We start from the raw sequence: 7,893 nt of genomic DNA, 5'->3' as shown, positions 1-7,893 counted from the left end.
CTGGAGTGTCACCTCGTCTGCAGTGTTTACATGTGCAAAGCCCAGCATCAGCTCGGGCCCAAGAGAGCCGAGTTACATTCTCTTTCCTGCAAAAGTGTGGCCCAGGCTTCTGTGTTATTTTTTGATGTCCCCACCATCAATCAGTGACCTGGTCCTAAGCCCTGGAGTCACCTCTGACCCCTCCTGCTTCCAAACGCCTTGTTAGGATGCAGGGCCAGACTGACGGTGTTATTCTCTAAGTCCCCATTTGTTTCCCTTGTCCTGAAATTCTCAGCAACCTTTGCCCATCCCCAATCTCCTGGCATCTGTCTCCTGTTCTACAGGTGATGACAAAATTTACTGACAGTGACTGAGATGATACCTGTGTGGTTCTTCAGCAGCAGGAACATCAGTCGTTAGGGTGACCGGAGGGCCTGTGTGTGTTGTAAATGGTTAAGTAATCTCCTGCCGTCTCCCGATTAACCTGTGGCTGCAATTCCCTCCTTGAACTGTCTGCTCTGTCATTTCGAATCAGAAGAACATTATCTTCCCTGGATAAAATGGGTGCACAATAGAAAATTAGTGGTCTGGACTTTTTCAAATAATCCATGAACAAGATACTTTCTCTTTCCCCATTTTTTCTTCCTATAGGAATGTTTGCAGTCGTTGGCACTGTGACCACCCTCTTCTTGATATGCTTTCTTCATGTGAAACCATTCTCTCCTGATTTTCTCTCTGAGTGCGATCCTTCTTCAGACTCTGCCGGATAATCCTCTTGCCCTACTCACACTTTAAAAGTTTATGTTTCCTGAACCTCTGCCCTGAGTGCACTGGGCATTCCTGCTCTTCAGACTTGGTCAGGGGCCCTCATTCATCCTCACGACCTCACTGCCGACACGCTCACACCCGGATCCGCCGTGCACACCTATCTTCTAGAGACGCAGCTTCCTCCTTGGCGCCTCCACTTGGATTTCCCCGTAGATCCGGGAACCTCATGCTGTCAAACACTGGCCGAGTCACCTATTCCTTCTTCCGCGAGGCACTCACATTGCTGCTAGGGGCCCTCGTGAGTTCGAGCTGCTGTAACAAAGATGCCGCAGACTGGGTGCCTCAGAAACAGCAGACATTTATTTCTTACCGTTCTGGAGGTGGGAAGTCCAAGATGAAGGTGCCAGCAGGTCTAGTGTCTGGTGAGAGCCCTCTTCCTGGTTTTCAGAAGGCCATCTTTCCATCTTGGGAGAGAGAGGGAGCCATGTCCCTCTTGTTTCTCTTCTTATAAGGACATTAATCCCATCCTGAGGGCTCCACCCTCATGATCTAATTGCCTCCCAAAGGCCTCACCTCCTAATACCATCACACTGGGATTAGGGTTTCAACGTATGAATTTTGGGAGGACAAAAACATTCAGTCCATAGCACTAGGGTTGGGGAATTTACATCAAATTTTGCTGTCTGTCTGAGACGTTGAAGCGATTCATATCTGCTTTAATGTGGTTTCTGGCCTCCATATTTGAGGTAGGTTTAGCAGTAATACCAAACGTCTCATAGTAGGCAGAGAAGGAATAAAAGCATCCATAGTAGACTTGGATCTCAAGTACAGTTGAGACTGCCAACTTTAGGGCTGGAATTTACACCATTGGCTCTCCTAGTTCTCAGGCTTTTGGACTCACACTGGAACTCCACATCAGAGCTCCTGGGTCTCCAGCTTGCTCACTGCTGGTCTTGGGACTTCTCGTCCTCCATAACCACATGAGCCAATTCTTTATAGTAAATGTATCTATCTGTGTACCTATATATCTATGTATCTATCTACCTCTCTACCTCTCCATCCATCCGTCCATCCATCCTTCCATTCTATTGGTTTCTTTCTCTGGAGAATTCTGACTAATACCACTATTTTTTTTTCACATACTTAACTCTCCCCAACTCCAGTCTTTGTGATTGTTTTTAATTAACATACTATAAGATTAACTTTTTTTGGTGTGTACAGTTCTATGAATTTTAACACATGCATAAATTCACATAACTACCAACACAGTCAGGATGCAAAACAGTTCTATCACCCCCTAAAATTTTCCCATGTCACCCCTTTATTGTCAAACTCTCCCGCAGCCAGAAAATCTGACAGTCACGGATCTGTACTTCTTTCTATAGTTTTGCCTTTTTAAGAATGTCATCCTGGAGTGTATAATCTTTTGAGATTATCTTTTTTTTTCCTCTCAGCATAATTCTCTGGAAGATCATCCGGGTTGCTTATATTAGTAGTTTGTTCCTTTTTATCAGTGAGTAGTATTCCATATATAGATGTACCACTTATGTTTATCCGTTCTCCCACAGAAAGACATTCCTGTTATTTACAGTTTTTGATGATTATAAATAAAGGTGCCATTAAGCATTCAGTTACAGGTTTTTATGTGAATATAATTCACTTGGGTAAATGACTAGGGCAAATACATCAGGAGTAGGATTGCTGGGTCATGTGGTGAATATATGTTTAACTTTATAAGAAACTGCAAAATAATTCTCAAAAAATGTCATACCTTTTTGCATCCCAGTCAGTAGTTTATGAGAGATTTAGTCATTCTGCATCCTTGTCAGGACTTGGTATTGCCAGGTTGTTGCTTTCCCATCCTAACAGGTGTAGTGGTAGCTCAGTGTGGCATTAATTTGCATTTTCCTAATGGCACCTTTTTAATGTGTTTATTTGCCTTCTATATCTCTTTGGAAGGGTTTGTTCACAGCTTTGCCAATTTTTAAAAATTGTTTTTTAGTTGAGTTTTAAATGTTCTTTACTCTGTATACAAGTTCTTTGTCAGATATAAGATTAGCAAATATATTGCAGCGCAGGAATAGAGACGCAGACGTAGAGAATGGACGTGTGGACACGGTGCGGGGGAAGAGGGATGGAATGAATTGGGAGATTGGGTTTGACATATATACACTACCTTGTGTAAAACAGGTAGCTAGTGGGAACCTGCTATACAGTGCAGGGAGCTCAGCTTGGTCTTCTGTGGTGACCTAGATGGGTGGGATGGGGTGGGGAAGGTCCAAGAGGGATGGGATATATGTATACATATAGCTGATTCGCTTCGTTGTACAGCAGAAACTAACACAACTTTGTAAAGCAACTATACCCCAATTAAAAAATAAAAGATATATGCACACCAAAAAAAAAAAGATTAGCAAATATTTTCTCCAAGTTTGTAGCTTGTCATTTAATTCTCTTAATAGTGACTTTCTCAGAGTAAAGATTTTTTTTTTACACATTTTAAGTTCTGCTCATTTATTTTTTTCTTTTATGGGCCATGCTTTTGGTGTCATATCTAAGAACTCTTCACCAAGCCCTAAGTTCCAAATATTTCCTCCTATGGTTTCTTATAAAAGCCTTATAGTTTTAAAGTTTACTTTTAAGTCCATGTACAAATTTTCGTTAATTTTTAATAAGGTATGAAGTTTAGGTTGAGGTTCAATTTTGTTTTCCATATGGATGTCCAGTTGCTCCAACAACATGTGTTGAAAAGTCTATTCTTTCTCCATTGATTTGCCTTTGTTGAAAATCTGTTGTCTATGTATGATTATCTATTTCTGGACCATCTGTTCTCCTGAGTGATTTTTAACTTTGCTAGTAGTGCCAGTCTGAAGGTGGGTTCTACTGACTGGTGAGACGTGAGCTGCCCTTATTCCGCCAGAGGGTGGCCTAACAGATGGAGCTGATTTTCACTGGATGTACAGTTCTCTAATCTGATGTGGGGCTGGGATTTGAACTAAAAGAGGATTCAAGAACAGACGTTCGGTTGGCATTGAGCCATGAGGGATCAAATTCTGCACTCCATCCCCTACTCCAAGTATATGACTTGAGTTGTTTGGACCTGTTTTTGCAAGCATATAGATCTGTCAGGGAAAATTGACTTCCTGTATTGTTACATGCTATGAAGAATTTTAAGGAAAAAGATGATTGACTCTCTTTGTCCAGAGTAACTTTTCCCCCTTTATGTGCCCCCACTGACTTTCCACTGGGCAAAGGCATAGTTCCCTCCATCTTATCAGCCTCTCCCTGCTGTCTGCTAGCTCCTCAGGAGGATGAGGGGCTCCTTCCTCCATCCTCCCACAGACTTTTACAGAGTTTCTTTGAGCAGGAAGGGGTCCTGTCTGCTCCATCTCTACTCTACCAGCACTCAGGGCAGTGTCTGACCCTCTGGAGATACTATGTGTTTGCTGTTCTTGAATTTGTTCCTGATTATTTTTGAACAAAATAAACAGTATGAGACATTTATAAAACCTTTTCTAGAGTGAGGGGGAAACTGGACGATGCTGTATGGGATTTGGACTGAGAGTCAGGGACCTGAGTTTTAACCCCACCCACCACAGAGCAGTTGTGTGACTTAAGTAAGTCCTTTCATTTCCTTCTGGGTTGCTATGTTCTTATCTGGAAAAGGAGGAGATTGGATGAGAACAGGCATTGCAAAGTCAAGGCCTACGGGGGTCAGACAGGCAACATAAATTAATGAAATATAATGGGTATAAGAAAAAGTAGCTGCAGAAACTCATTGATAAGTGACAGTTGGCAGCCCCTGGTAACCACCAGCCTACTCTCTGTTTCTACGAGTTTGGCTTTTTTTAGATTCCACATATAAGTGAGATCATACATATTTGTCTTTCTCTGACTTGTTTCACTTAGCTTAATGCTCTCAGGACTCATCCATCTTGTTGCAAATGGCAGGATTTTCTTTTTTCTCATGTCTGAATAGTATTCCATTGTGTGTGTGTGTATCTTCTTTATTCATTCATTCATTGATGGACACAGGTTGTTTCCACATCTTGGCCATTGTCAATATACGATCTGTCCCTCTTTGAGCCCCGACAATGTCCCCTACCCCTCTTTAGCTGTCTCTCTTGCTCATGCCATATCACATGCTATTTCCCATGGAAGCTACATGTCCAATTCATCGGGGTGTCCCTCACAGCTCAGTGCTTGGCCCAGGGTAGGAGCCCAGGAGATGATCAGGGATTTCAATGGGGAACATGCTGAGGAGTGGACCCTGCCGTCCCCATGAGCTTCTCTGGTGCGGGCATCCAATGCTGGGCTCCTAGGGGCAGAATGCATTCTGGCTGCAAGTGCGTCTGGATGTCCAGTAATATGACACAGATGTCTTCATAACTTTGGCTGTTTCTGGGGGTGACCTCATGGGATTCTGTCACCATTTGTAATCCTTGTTATCTGTCAGCAGTGCACCCACAATTTTTCTCATGATCAGATTGATCCTGGAGAAATGTAAGCATCTTCCCATGTAAGGACAAAATAAATTTAACTGCAGACTTTTTTTGAAACAAACCATTATTAGTGAAAATCATATTTTTCCCTATCATTGCCAGTGGGTAATTGTCATTGATCCTAGAGCCAAGCTCATCCCGAGTGAGAACTTTGCTAATTCTAGGTCCAGTTTTTGGAAAACCGGACATCTCTCTGCCTTTACTTTCCTCCTCATCCTGGAATCCCCCCAGCAGAGCATGTGGAATCCATGTTCTCCTCTGTGACATCCTGACAGCTTCGCAAGCGACAGCTCTTGATTCTGATTGAACTGAAAGGGCTTCAGAGGGAGTGTGTGAACCTTAGGTGAAAGGTGGATTGTGTCCCCTGTGGAAGGAACAGAACGGGTCTGTTAGAAATGGAGGTCTGTGTATGTTCATCCAGTGGCCCATTGGAGCCCGCTGTTCTGGTGAATGTAAATGAGAAAGAACTGCCACCCATTCTACCTATACTTATATGTTCCTGTGTTAGAAATATATGCTTTATAAAGTGCAAATCTTCTATTAAATGTAAAGTGCTATACAACAGAAAATAAATAGCAGGAAAAAGTTGCTTATTGTTTAATGATTGGAAGGGCAATTCTAAAACAAAGTTTTCAATGCATCTTAAATGTTTATGTTCCTGGGGTAGTGAACTCAATAGTCTCTAACCGAGGTAAGTATGCCTGGCAAATATGTTGATATCTGCCAAGTGCACCCATCAGCTGGAGAGGAAAGTAAACCAGGGTGAATGAGAAGAGCTAACTTCAAGCTGAACGTGGGCTGCACAGTAGTGACGTGGGTTATGCGTGGAGCCATGGGGATCATCTTTTATGCCAGCCAGGCTATTATTGGCTTTATGACATTTCTGCTTGGTACTATAATTTCCTGAAACTTATAATTAATTAAGGCTATAGAAATTGATAAAATGATTTTTTAAATGTCAAACAGTTTAATCTTTATAGTAATAAAACCCCTTCTTGGTGGATTCACATGGGTTAAGGGACATGACACCTTGGGGTTCACCTTGGAGACACGTGTAGACTGCAGACCTAAGTGCCTCTGTCTTTGAACTGACCTTCAGGTGGTGCTTTTCTGCTTGGAGTTCAGAAGGCCTTGGAAAGATGATTGAGTCTAAAATATGAGTAAAACAGGAAGCTCTTCTCATCAGGATACACGTGGGGGTAAAGAAAAATGTGGGGCAAATTTCAATTCTGTACTATTCTAGGTTTTTATCTACACTGTCACTGGTAACATGACAAAATTAAAATAGGAAATATTCTAAATATTGATAGGCAAAAACTTTTTTTGTTGTTTGTTTCGCCCTCTATTCAGATTTAATAAATGTTGACATTTAGCCACATTTTAAAAAGTTTTTGTTTTTTTTTTTTTTTTGCAGAAAATGTTACAGTTAAAGCCTCTTTTTCTACCCCACCGGGATCCCATTCCCCTACAGCTTTCCTAGAGGCAGCCTGTCTTCCAAAGTTGTGTTGTTACATACATGTTGTTGCATTTGGCTCCTGGCTATGTGTCATGAACAATAACTACTATTATTTTGTGAGTTTAAAACATTTACGGTAATGTTCTTACTCAGTAATCCATCTTTCTTCAGCTTGCTTTATCACTCAAAATTACGTTTTTAGGATTTATCCTTATTAATTGATGTAGAGCTAGTTTCCTTACCTGCTGTATTAATTCCTTTCAATGAATAGATCATAATATATCCATTCTCTAATTGACGGGAGTTTAGATGGTTTCCACCTTTTCATTTTATAGACAGAGCTGTTGTATACTTCTTTGGGCTTGTTTCCACGTGGACATGTGAGCTTCTCAAAGGTATAGGTGTAGACGTGGATGTCTGGGTCTTAGGGGACAAACATCATCCACTTTGGTAGATGTTGCTGAATTGCTCTCAATTTGCACTTCCAGAACCGTGTATGAGAGTTCTTGTTGCTCTGTGTCTTCTCCAACTCTTGGCATTATCAGGCTTTTACATTTTGCTAATCTGATAGATTGAAAAGTATCTCATTGTGGTATTGATTTATACTTCTCTGATTTCTGGTGATTTATGCTTTCTCATGATTGTTGGTCATTTGGGTTTCTTTTTCTATGCATTGCCAGTTTATAGATTTTGCTCATTTTTGTAGTGGGTTATTTGTGTTTTTTCCTTACAGTTACCAAACGTTCACTATATATCCTGGACACTTAAAAAACAAAAACAATAACAAAACTACTCTCTCCATTTCTTTTTTGTTTTGCTTTGTTTTGGTTTAAAACAGCAAAAATTAATTTTCTTACAGTTCCGGAGGTCAGAAGTCCAAAATGAGTCTTAAAGAGCTAAAATCAAGGTGTCAGCAAGGCTGGCCTCTTACAGCTTCTAGCTCTCTCCATTTCTTGCCTTTAACCTTTATTTTTTTGTGTCTTGTCACATAAGTTTTAAAATCATGTTGGTCAACATTTTCTTCTTTTTTTGCTTCATGGTTTGTGCTATTGTATCATTGCCTAGTCTGGGATTATAAAAATAGTGTCTGTATTTTTTCCTAAATATTTTAAAGTTAACTGTAATTCTCTTGGAATTCATTTTTGGATAGAGCATGAGTTAGAGATCTATTTTTTTTCCCCTGTAAAT

Source organism: Eschrichtius robustus, chromosome X (assembly GCF_028021215.1).
Source record: "Eschrichtius robustus isolate mEscRob2 chromosome X, mEscRob2.pri, whole genome shotgun sequence".
Taxonomy (NCBI): domain Eukaryota; kingdom Metazoa; phylum Chordata; class Mammalia; order Artiodactyla; family Eschrichtiidae; genus Eschrichtius; species Eschrichtius robustus.
The sequence above is the reverse complement of the archived record's forward strand: the minus strand, read 5'-3'. Positions refer to the sequence as shown.